Source organism: Podarcis bocagei, assembly GCF_964188305.1.
Source record: "Podarcis bocagei genome assembly, chromosome: 8".
In the NCBI taxonomy this organism is placed as follows: Eukaryota; Metazoa; Chordata; class Lepidosauria; order Squamata; family Lacertidae; genus Podarcis; species Podarcis bocagei.
This window is the reverse complement of record NC_138133.1, coordinates 86,385,844-86,399,010: the sequence shown is the minus strand read 5'-3', so window position 1 is coordinate 86,399,010 and position 13,167 is coordinate 86,385,844. Positions and strand designations below refer to the sequence as shown.

The 13,167-nt window shown below is 40.5% G+C and overlaps 1 protein-coding gene across 2 annotated transcripts in view; it reads left to right on the top strand.

Annotated features, from left to right (window-relative positions):
• Positions 1 to 13,167, top strand: part of TRAPPC9 (trafficking protein particle complex subunit 9) — a 298,285-nt gene that overhangs the window by 153,841 nt on the left and 131,277 nt on the right. The gene's annotated exons all lie outside the window — the stretch shown is intronic.

Sequence of the window (13,167 nt, the reverse complement as noted above, 5' to 3'; positions counted from 1 at the left end):
TTGTAATGCAGCCACTTACAATGATTTTTTTTTGTAAGTAGATTGTTAAACTGGCTTCCACCAGATATTATTATTGAACATCATGTAAATTAGTTCTTCCCAAACTTTCTTTCCCACAGATTACTTGAAAATTTTTGAGAGTCTTGGAGAACCACTGAACGATTTTTCTGCCTTTTGTAGCAACTGTAATGCACTAGGCAATACTATCATTTTATTGTCTTCTTTCATTTCTTATATATTGTATTTTATTATATATTTCACTTTGAATGCCATGGACCATCTGTATCTTTAGACTTATTCCTTGATCAAAAAGTACTATTTTTAGTGTTAGCACTGCTAAACAGGATTTTATTTATGTGGAATTTGTGATTTCAAACTGTTTTGATAACTGGAATACTGCAGCCGCAAGCAGTGTCTGGAAGCTCAACAAATTTTCTGTCCGGATTTTCACTTTTTGAAATATGACAATGTATGCTGCCCAGAGAATGATGGTGAGTGATGAAAAATGAATTAATTAAGGAATAAATGAATAAATTAAATGAATAAATTAATGGATTAATGAATAAATTAATGAATAAATGATAGCCATCTGATGTGGCTTTGCCTACGGTGCACTCAGGGAAATCACAGTGCCCTCTGAGGTGGTACATTAAGCACAATGTTCAGGTTTTGTAACATAATTTAAAGAATTGTTTTCTTTACCTACTTTGCAAGGAACCTGTATGTTCTGGTTTAGTTCTAGTGGGAAAATGAAATAGCTGCTGGTGTTTATATATTCAAAGGTCAGGGAGAGCAGCAATGCTACTCTGTGTTGTCTTAAGATTGCAAAACACTGACCTTATTTTTTAAAAACAACAACCCAAAATTCAAATACAATAACCATTAAACACTTATCCAACCGTACATCTAAGAGTGATTGTTTTATCCATTGTCTGTAGACATACTGTCATACATTCAAGATTCAAACATATTACAGTGGACCCTCGGATTACGTTACCTTCGGGTAATGTAACTTTTGGGTTGCAAGTGCGGAAGTATATACTTCCCGGTTTTGCCATGCGCGCATGCGCAGAAGCACTCTTAGCATGCTGCGCATGTGCGCAGAAGCGGCGCCTCTAAATACAGACTTTTCAGGGTATGTACAGACCCCCAGAACAAATTAAGTTCGTATCCAGAGGGTCCACTGTACTTAATGTAACCTTTCCACTGATTTTGGTCATTAGCATAGTTAAAGAAAATTGTCCCGGTTTCTTGGAAGGTGTCTCTATTCGTTATGCTTTTAACTGCCCTCCTGTGTCTGATGAGATGCCCAGACATTGCTGTATGCCATATATTATTTTCCTATAGGTTCAAGGGTATTTCAGTCTGGTTTTTCCATTTGCTGAGCTATCGCTAGTCGTGCTGCGCTCAGTGAGAAGCCTACTAGTTTGCTGTGGTTCAGGGTGGAATCTTCAGGTCCAAAGATAGTAGGGCTAAGGCGGGATTTGGAGAAACATAAAGGGGAAAGGAAGTGATTAATTTTTGCCAGCCTGACTGGCATCCAGGGCCATCGGAGGATGACCTTGAGTGATGCCTCCTGTAAGCGAGCAGAGATCCACCCAATTGAAGATGATGGGATGATATCTGGACCACTCCCCCACTAAGACCTCATTCTATTGTAGAACTTTTACAAATTGCAGGCCAAGTCTTTTATATATCTATATCTAGCCCGTTGCATCCCTTTCTCCTTCAAATTTGAATGAACTTGAAAGTTTGCTTACTACTTGTGACCTTTTAGTTGGTCCTAATAAAGATATTTTGTACTGTTTATTTGTGGATAGTCCACCTCTAGAAATTAATGGGAGAGAAGATTGTAATGACTATGTTTTGTGTCCTTTTGACCTATATATGATACTGCCATTCAGCATCCCTTTAGTTGGCTAACATTTTAATGATCTGTCTGATCATCAAATTATGTACTTCCCCTATTTAGCTTAACTTTTTTTTACACGGTTATTTCACTTGATCGGAGCAATACATTGGTTTGCTTTAATTGCTACATTAACTACATTTGTTAGTTACCTAACACTTAATTATTTTTGCCATCCATCTGTTTGCAAATTGTCCACGTGCTCCTTCCATAACGGATGGCTCATTTGGTTTCCTGCATAATTACTTGCTGCTCATTTGATGCTCTGAATAAATAATACATTTCTGCATAATTAACAAAGTCTTTAACTCCTCATTAATAATTTAGTTTTTGAATACTGTACCTGAATTTATTTTTTCCTGTTTTTGCCGTCTAATTGTTTACACTTTGCCAAATCAACTCTCACTCACTGTGCTCTTCCTTCCCATTCTACTGCTAATCTTATTTTGCTGTTTGCTCTATGTGCAGAGGGGGTTCTCGTCTTTGTTCTATATTTTGCTTGTCAATTGTACCTCTCTGGAAGAGATGACCAGTATCGCCAGTTTATCTAGAGTTGCCATACGCCCAGAATTTCCCAGACATAGCCGGGATTCTTCTGTTGAAATTGGCTGGAGGACTGCATGAATGTGAAAAATGGATATAAATTCAGAGCTACATACTACAATGCTGTTCCAGTGTTTTTAAGAGCCACTTAATAAAATAAAATAAACTAAGGGGCAGTAATATTGTCCATATTCACAGGCAGCAAAATGCCTTGGGTTAGTCCTGCAAGGACATGAGAGTTCAAACCTTCAGTCAACCATGAGGCCCACAAGATGATTTTGGGAATTCTTGCAGCCTAACCAACCAGAGGCAATTCGGGTGGCAGTGTGGGTTAAACCACAGAGCCTAGGGCTTTGCCGATCAGAAGGTCGATGGTTCGAATCCCCGCGACGGGGTGAGCTCCTGTTGCTCAGTCCCTGCCCCTGCCAATCTAGCAGTTCGAAAGCACGTTAAAGTGCAAGTAGATAAATAGGTACTGCTCCGGCGGGAAAGTAAACGGCGTTTCTGTGTGCTGCTCTGGTTTGCCAGAAGCGGCTTAGTCATGTTGGCCACATGACCCGGAAGCTGTATGCTGGCTCCCTTGGCCAATAAAGCGAGATGAGAGAGTCGGTCACGACTAGACCTAATGGTCAGCAGTCCCTTTACCTTTTACCAACCAGAGACTAAGAGATTTTTTCCCCCACCACAGGTTTTCTTGGGGGCCCAGGATAGGAACATTGCAAGAAATACAAATGATCGCATATGACAATGAACAAAGATTCTGAACAACCCTGCGTAACAAGAATGTCTCAGTTTGTGATAAATTGGCCCATGAAACACCAGTTGAATTGTTAAATCCTCTTACTGATGATTGCCAGCTGAAAATTACAGTGCTGTTCAACTGTGCTTACTGTACACTTTGAAATCTTGCACAAACAGATTAACTGGCAGTCTATCTCAATATTACTAAATTGCTGCCTGCTACTGTGAACAGCTAATCTTCCCACCCCCCGCAAAAAAGGAAAATAAAACACATTTGTTAAAGCTCTTTGTGTTTCATAATTTAACAAATCTAAAGCTGGAGTAAAAGTAGAACCTGCTTGCTCTACATATTCACATATTTCTTTTTAGCTCCACTGAGCCAATTAATTCTGTCTCTAAACAGAAGGAGGGAACACCTGAGATTTTAATTAGCAGATCTCAAGGGTATTCCAATCTTTGGAGAATTAGGCTATTTTTGGACATGTTAACTAAGAAGATGGAAATAGATTCAGAACTGCTGGAGTTGCAAAGCTTTTTTAATCCAACTGGTGAAATGTTATGGGTGTGTGTGTAAGGAAAAGTCAGTTTGGTGGTTTGGTTCTAGCACGAAAAAGGATATCGATAGGGGGTTCTGTGTTGTTGTTTTGATTGTACCTTGGAGTTCCTGCAACCTCCGTCTTGTGTGTGTGGATAGGGCTGCTTTTTTGTTTTTTGTTTTAAGAAACACCAAAATTTGTTTAGTGCATTTATATACCACCTTTCTGCCAAGGCCCCCAAGGCAGTTTACACTTTAAAACTCCAAAATGAGTAAAATGTTAAATTGGCCCAGCACATGGTGGGGAGGAGCCAGTTTGACTGGGGTTGGATCGAGACACATCCAAAAAAGTGTTTCAGGAAAATGCGTTATAACCTTCTTAGTGGGGAATCATGTTGGCGGAAGACGGGACTCCACATCAGGTGTCACAGTGTTATAACGCATATAAAACGCTTTTTCTTTGTAAATGTAGCTGAGTCCTGGAGCAAGGTCTTGCTCTTGCCCTTGCCTGCCTCCATCCTGCCTCTCTTGTTCTCTTTTTCCTTCTCACAAGTCAGGTGGTGTCTCTTGTCTACGTAACGTTCAACATACAACCCTCCCTCAACTTGTTATTATGTGGAATTATTTTATATACAGTGGTACCTCAGATTAAGTACTTAATTCGTTCTGGAGGTCCGTACTTAACCTGAAATTGTTCTTAACCTGGAGACCACTTTAGCTATGGGGCCTCCTGCTGCCGCCGCACCGCCGGAGCACGATTTTTGTTCTCATCCTGAAGCAAAGTTCTTAACCTGAAGCACTATTTCTGGGTTAGCGGAGTCTGTAACCTGAAGCGTATGTAACCTGAGGTACCGCTGCACATGTGTAGGTATGCTGTATTCCAATGTGTAGAAAAAGAGTAGCAATAGACTATGTATTAAAGAAGGAAATAAGAGAAGTCAGAATCATATTTCATTAAATATGGCAACTTTGTTAGGGAGACACTGTGTCTGGCAAAGGAATAATCCTTTGGAATAACCCTTAACCTTGCTTGTGAGGGTGTGATAGGAATTTGGTTTCCATGCATTGTCGTGGGTCACTTTTTTATCTTCATTTGATCTTCTGCCTGCTATTTATTATAAGAGAATCTGCCTTAGAATTACCTCTCTTCAGAGTGCTGTCAATTGTTCAATTTTTGTACATGATTTTCCTTAGAAGGTACTTAGAAATATTCCTGGAAAGGAATTAATCATTACAATCCTGTATTAAGGTTTAGCATTGCATTATTTTTGGGAGGAAAAAACTATTTCTCCTAAAGCTCTGCTGTGTTTTTTTGAAATCTAGTCTTTTACATATTTTGTTTGGTTTGCATGATATCTCATAACAGTAAAATTGCTTACAGTTAAGGGCTCAAGGGGATGTGGGTGGCGCTGTGGTCTAAACCACAGAGCCTAGGACTTGCCGATCAGAAGGTTGGCGGTTCGAATCCCCACAACGGGGTGAGCTCCCGTTGTTCGGTCCCTGCTCCTTCCCACCTAGCAGTTCAAAAGCACGTCAAGTGCAAGTAGATAAATAGGTACCACTCCGGCGGGAAGGTAAACGGCGTTTCCGTGTGCTGCTCTGGTTCACCAGAAGCGGCTTAGTCATGCTGGCCACATGACCCGGAAGCTGTCTGCGGACAAACACCAGCTCTCTCGGCCTATAGAACGAGATGAGCGCTGCAACCCCAGAGTCGTTTGCGACTGGACCTAACGGTCAGGTGTACCTTTACCTTTTAAGGGCTCAATGCAGTTCAGTATGGGTGCCGTATGATGGCTATGTCCTGCTTGCACTGTGGGAGGCAGTTAAACTTTGAATACCAGTTGCTGCGAATCACTAGGAGAGAGAATGCTGTGGTGCCTGAGGTCTTGCTTGCGGGCTTCCCCATGGATTCTGGGAGAGCAGGATGCTAGATGAGATGGGCCTTTGGTCTGATCCAGCAGGTCTCATCTCATGTTCTTAGTTCACCTGACCCTTAGAGCAGATGAGAGGCCTGTGTGCACTTCCCTCAGTTCAACCTTCCCCCATCCGCTTTATCAAGGAACCTGAGTTTGAAACTTTTCTTGACCCTGAGCAAGAGGAAAGAAGGGCTGGATAGGGAAATAGGAGACACACATAGGTCTTCCATTTTACAAGATGCTTGGAAAGGTGTGTGCACACACAATAGAAGAGAGGGGAGGGGGATCGTTTATACCGTATTGGGATCCCTCAGCATGCAGATGCATTAGGTTAGACCTGTGATGGATCAGATGGAGTCCTGAGTTTTCAATAGCTGAAAGAATAATGATGAAGATTTAGAATTTTTTGTTGTTTAGTCGTTTAGTCGTGTCTGACTCTTCGTGACCCCATGGACCAGAGCACGCCAGGCACTCCTGTCTTCCACTGCCTCCTGCAGTTTGGTCAAACTCATGCTGGTAGCTTCAAGAACACTATCCAACCATCTCATCCTCTGCCGTCCCCTTCTCCTTTTGCCCTCCATCTTTCCCAACATCAGGGTCTTTTCCAGGGAGTCTTCTCTTCTTATGAGGTGGCCATAGTATTGGAGCCTCAGCTTCAGGATCTGTCCTTCCAGTGAGCACATTGGGTGGGAAATAATGGCCATTTAGAACTGAATGCCAGCGAAAGTGTGAGCTTGAGATGAATATATCCTTTTTACTTTTGATTGTTTTTAAACTGTTTGGTGACTTCAGCGTGCAACTGTGTATAACATTTGATTCTGCTAAAGTGGCTTGAGAAACATGTGACCAAACATGTGATTCACGTTTTTGTGCTCTGAGTCATAGAATCATAGAATTGTAGAGTTGGAAGGGCCCTTCAATGATCTTGTTCATCTTATTTTAGTTCATGTGGAATACAAGAACAGGAGACAAAGAAGTAGGAACACAAAGAAATGAGTGTAAGGAAAATTGCATACACACCACTTTTGTGTTGCAGAAAATATCCCCCAAGCTTGAGTATGGACTTCAGCCAAGTGTTGATGCCATGAGTTTGCGAACGGCTCTGACTTGAGTTTACTGCAATCACTTACAAGATGACAGTTCCTGATGGTGCATCTGCAGACAGAAAACAAACTGGATTATGAGCTCTTGGGATCTCTGTGGCACTGTAAACCTGTCAAGCAATATGGAGCAAGAAAAGCTGGAAGAAAATTCACATTTTCTATTTTCAGGTTTGCATTTGTGCAGGAAGGGAAATAAAGGTGGAGGGTTGAATAATAGATGGAATGCAGAAAGATGTGCCTTACTGGGAGTAACCTTTTAAATAAACTCTCCTTTCTGGGGGTTCAGTCTAAGGGTGAAAGCCAAGGTGCTGCATAAGGAGCTATACATGGAAAAAGAAATTGGGAATTGTTCCAGTGCATGCATTAAAGTGAAGGATGATTGTATAGATCTCCACCTCCCTAGATTTCAGCATTTTTGTTTATTATACAGTCTTCATTAGCTAATCATTTTCTAATTCTATTAATCCAAGGTACTTTAATTATGAGCAGTAGAAGGTACCGAATCTTTTGCTCTATAAGACTCACTTTTTCCCTCCTAAAAAGTAAGGGGAAATGTGTGTGCGTCTTATGGAGCGAATGCAGGCTGCACAGCTATCCCAGAAGTCAGAACAGCAAGAGGGATTGCTGCTTTCACTGCACAGCAATCCCTCTTGCTGTTCTGGCTTCTGGGATTCAGAATATTTTTTTTCTTGTCTTCCTCCTCCAAAAACTAGGTGCGTCTTATGGTCTGGTGCGTCTTATAGAGCAAAAAATACGGTACTTGATCCATCTCCCCTACTAGAAGAATAGGAAACAGGCTGTGTACACAATATACAATTAAAATACTCGCCAATACCAAGAACCTTGGGAACTGTAACTTCTGCCTCACAGAGCTAGAGATCCCAGCTGTCTTAACAAATTACACTTCCCATGATTCTTGGGGGGGGGGGAGTTTAATTGTATTGTGTATACATATATTTCTTATTGTGTTAGTGACTGCAATCACCCATTCTCAAAGATTTTGAAGCAATTAATGCCAGATCTCAAAGTCACCTATATGTTTCCCCTTTGTCATCATTCACATTCCTGTCTTGGAAATTCAAAATGTTGGTGTGGTCCTATTAGCTCATTATCTGTAGGAAAGAATGAAACAGCATTTGCTTGCAAGGAAACTGCATAAGGCCCAAATCACCACTATCTCTTGATATTTTCAGAAATCCACAAAATGAGTTACTGATTAAGGACCACACTGTGTTACAACTTGTTCAGGTCCAATTGATCATCCAGTGTTGTGGTATATGATTGCCTCATACTGCCAGTGAAATACCAATGACAGTTTGCAAATCAAAATGTTTAAGTTTGGAAACTGCTTAGCGTCTATGAATTTGAGCTTATAGTTTCTGGTTATGTAAATAAACTGGGACAAAATAAAGCCTCATTTGCCCAACCATTTCTTAGCGCAGTTTTCCATTCTGTTTTCTTATCACCTGTCACAGTTGCTGTTGTCACCTTGCCGTTGCCGCAAGTTACTCGTGCAGGGATCTAGTATATATTTTAATATGATTTTGAGTAGCAAATGACATTGGGTGCTGCGAGCAGGAAAAAAAACAGTCCATATTTAACACATCATCTTGATTACTCATGTTGCTGTTGCAGAAATACAAGAACATCCTTGGGCACAATTATTTCCCCCAATTAAAGGGGACTCTTTTTTTACATGCTTGCAAAGCACAGTTGACAGGATGCACAGAATCAAGGAGCTAGTATTTTTATTTTTTTTTGTAGTTTGGATAATTAGGTAAGCTTGTTCAGTTTACCTGTTCATTTCAAAACTGAATTATGAATCTTTTGCAGCTATTCTAGCCCCCTCTGCTTTTTGCTGTGCTTGTGTTAGTTTCTCTTTTTTCTCTTCATTGGAGTTTTTCAACAGTTTTCCGTTGCTGAGAGAGTTGAAGTTGGAATGCGCTGTGTGGTCAAGGAGTTGTCTGTTCTGCCTGTTGGTCTGGTGGGATGGATGACTTCTCCCACTGGAAAGGAGGCAAAAGGCTTCAATGGGTTCTTCCAGTGGGAGGTGTCTTCTCTCTGAAGCATGTCACCTGTCATTCCCAATAAACAGAAATTCATTACAAGAAAAATTCCTGTATTCTTGCCTCCCCCTGGGTAACAAATCAAATGATTCTCAGAACTCTTCGTATCTATCAACTTGGGACCTAAACTCGTGGACACAAAGCTCATCACTTTATTGTTGGTTGGCTGCACAACAAAGTATTATTTGCTGGGAAACGCTCTCGGTATTTTCTGTCGGCAGATGCTACGTTCTAATTTGACAGATTCCACTTTGTGAAAAAATGGACCCACAACCTTCTGTTGTCAAAGGAGTGAGCCCAGCCTGATGTGTTTTGGCTGCTGTTTGGTTTTGGCTGCTGTTTGGTTTCTGTTCTTGCCTTTTATTAAGCTTTCAATGGGTGGGAAAGCCTCCCTCTGGAGAAATTCCTTAAATTTAAATTACAAACTATCCTAACTCAAATAGTCCTCATCCCCCTACTTCTCCCCTCACCCCTTTTCAAATGCATCTATTCCCAGTTAATAAGACTTATAATTGTTTTGTTCCAAGCTTCATTATTGTTCATTTGTTGGACAATCCTGTCTGTATTTTTGTCTGTGTTATAAAATCAATAAAAATCGCTTTGAAAACTGTAACCCAACCTCTTTTACCTGTGAGTAAGTTCACTGAGTTAAATGGGACTTACTTCTGAGGACACATGGTTAGGATTGCAGCCTTGATGTTTTATCTGAGTCAGTGAATGCTTTTATCATCTTACCATAATATGCAACCAAAATAGAGGGATCTGTGGAGAAAAAAATTCCAAAGGAAAACAAGCATCCCTTTATACCACCATTGTACATGCAATTGCAAAGTCACTGTGTTCACAGCATTGTTTGGGAAAAGACATTAAGATTTCTCTCTGTCATCACTTCAGTGTAGAATTTGAACTGGGTTCAGTGCTGCATGATTCCACAAGTGAATTTTATGCTGTCCCTGTTTTTTATTGGTTCTGTCACTTATCCAGAATAATTGTATGTTTAGGATATATTTCTTGCCAAGTTAACTGAAAGGAATGTTCTAGGCAATGTTCCTCATTGTAAAACATCAAAGTAAAAGGATTCATCCTTTGTTTCACGAATTCCTTTTTTTTTTGGTCTATTCTTCTGCAGTAAGAGAAATCAACTCTTATTCACCACCAAGGAAATGCTAATAAAATGGAACATTTTTTTTCCAGATGAAATAAATAAAAAAGTACATTTCATTTCTCTAGCAAATTTAAGCAAGAGAACATTCCTCATATTATCTCTCCTCCAATTGACTTGTACAGTTGTATCATAGAATCATAGAGTTGGAAGAGACCACAAGGGCCATCGAGTCCAACCCCCTGCCAAGCAGGAGTACCTCGACTCCTGAACGTCTTGGGAGTTGAATGTTTCAGCTCCTGGACAATCAAAAACTGGAAGTGAGTGTTCTAGTTTTCGAACGTTATTTCAGAAGCAGAACATCCGACAGGGCTTCTGATTGGCTGCAGCAAATTCCAAAGCCACGCTTTGGAAGTCGAATGTTTCGGAAGTCGAACGGAGTTCTGGAATGGATTCTGTTCGACTTCCGAGGTATGACTGTACTAATTAATTCACTTTGTCGCAGGGATGACAGTATGCATCTCTTGTATGATATGTTTCATCCACTTTTCCCTGAAGTTCCAACATCTGTGTCATCCTTGCAGTTCTATCTACAACTCTTGCTTTTAAAAGGATGATCTCAGCTTTTCTATGTTGCTACAGTTAGCTTGAAGTACATTCGAGGCTGGAGAATTTCCACAAATGTTTCAATAAAAATCTTTTTAAATTATAGGTAGTGACTTAGATGTCAATGATCCTGTTGAGGATTATAGTGAAATATGAAACACTTAGCCTAGACTTTATTGAATCGGTGGCCAGAACTCATATTAATCCTGCCATGGGCTCAAGATGGCACTATGATATAGAAAATGTACCAGTCATAGTACTGTTAGAGATTAAAGGCCAGGAGTGTTCCGTTTAATGCCAGAATAGTACACTATATGACGCTGTGCTATTTTGCGATCAGATTACACCTCCTTTTTCCCCTCCTGTGGAGCGCAGATGTCTTTTTGATTTCTGGTCTGATTCCCTTTGAATTTGTGTATGGCTTTCCAAGAATCTACATTAAAAATAAAACTCTTATCAAATCTCACCTGTTGGCCAGAAATACATAGGCTCCTTAGAATTTGCCTAGCTTGGTTTCTAACTCTAAGGCTTCCTCAAAAGATTCCAGAATGATAGATTTCGGAAAATGGTGCTGAAAGCTAGATATACGAAGCAGCAACTTCGTTGTATCCTCAAGACAAAACAACAGACACAGTTGAAAAGTTGGGTGACGGGTGGCAAGGAGAGGAGCCTAGTTCCTCCCAGCATCTTGTCAGCTGTGCTTTTTACCAGTTGAGTTTATGAACTGTATTTAAGGCAGCCCCATGAACAGAGCCTTTTGCAATTTTTTATTATTACAGTGGTGCCTCGCAAGACGAAAAGAATCCGTTCTGTGATTCTCTTCGTCTAGCGGTTTTTTCGTCTTGCGAAGCAAACCCATTGACGGATTAGTGGATTAGCGCTATTAGCGGCTTTTAGCGGCTTTTAGTGGCTTTTAGCGGCTTATCTGCTGATCGGATTAGCTGATAAGCGGCTTAGTGGCTTAGAAAAAGGGGGGAGGAAAAAAACCCCGCAGGAACTCGCAAGACATTGTCGTCTTGCGAAGCAAGCCCATAGGAAATTCGTTTTGCGAAGCACCTCCAAAACGGAAAACTCTTTCGTCTAGTGAGTTTTCCGTCTTGCGAGGCATTCGTCTTGCGGGGCACCACTGTATTATTATTATTATTATTATTATTATTATTATTATTATTATTATTATTATTATTATTATTGCATATTGGGTGGCAGCCCCTGGAGATTATAAATGTAACTGATATTCACATATTTGATTGATGTGAATTCTTTGAATACGTCAAACTGTATTTTGCATCTTTTTGTTTCAGGGGCGGATGATCAAAACAGCAGGTTTCTTCATCTGCCTCACTATTGTGTGGTTTTCAGTTTTGATCTGGAGCAAGAAGTTGTCTAAAATAAGCACACAGTACGTGCTGTAAGTGGGGTGCAACACCCACCAAACTAGTCCATTGAACAGAACCTCTATATTGGTGTTGCTTCAATGTAGGTGTTTCTGTTCATTTTTATTTACATGATTTTGTTGTGTGCGGCATGGTTCTATATTAGTCTGTTTTCGTTTTGTTCCTAGCTGTATCATCGGAATAGGAATGCTATTTTTGTCTCCCTCTTGCCTACTTCAGCTTTTGTTTCTGTGGCATGCAAACACTAGGCCTATATTCTTGGAAATCTGGGCATCTTCTTGCAACAAACTGGTCCTATTCTTTGGAATCCTCCTGCACACACACACTTTTTCACGTCTGGAGAAAGAAGGGAGGCCTGTAGGCAGATGGTTCTAGGAGTGATAGCAAAGCAGATATTTGCCTCCTGTTGCCCAGACAGCAGCATCCTCAACTGTTTGTTCAGTTTTTGGCATTAAGGCCGGGACTTGACATGAGTGCCATTGACGATGATCTCGCATTTCCAAAAGAGCGCTTGTGTTAACCGAAAAGAAAATCCAACTACGGTGCCATTCTATCACAGGCACCTAGGAATAAACCTGCACTCTGACTTTTTAAGGTAAAGAAGCTGAGTTACTTTTCTTTTCTTACAAAGTCAGCAGACCAGAACTTGGCAGATGGGATGGAAGGCATCTTCCTTGTTTATGTAGCACTTGCCATAGATTGCAGGCTCTCTGAAAGCGCTGGAGTACATGTGATTGAATCACACAAGGTTAATGCTTATCTTCAAGGTATCACCCTTTGGTAAGGAATTATATTGATGCTCTTAGCAACAGAATATTTTGTTTTCTTAGCAACTCCTCGTGGTTCATGCTGGCCTCTGTGTTAAGAGGGATGTGCTCTGAGAAAATAAGATTAAGTTAGCAAGTAGCCTCAGATAAGATTAGGTGTTTTTTTTTTTTTAGTTTTTTAAAGTAAACCTGCAAACTTTGGGGCCTGAAGTAAGCTACTATTTATGGTGAAGTTATGAGAAAATGCTGTCTTAAACTTTAAAAGGTAGCCGTGTGCAATTAGTCAGTGTCTTCATTGTAATTCGGGTGTGGCATTGCACAATAGACCTTTGAAATGAAGAAGAGGTGGCATTAAGAATGACAGATTAATTATGGAATTTAGGTTAATGGTGTCATATTAATACATGTATTTAGTAAGGTTAATTATTGGTTTGTCCTCTCAGAGACTGAAGGTCATTTTGCAGCTTTGGGGCAGGATTAAAAGA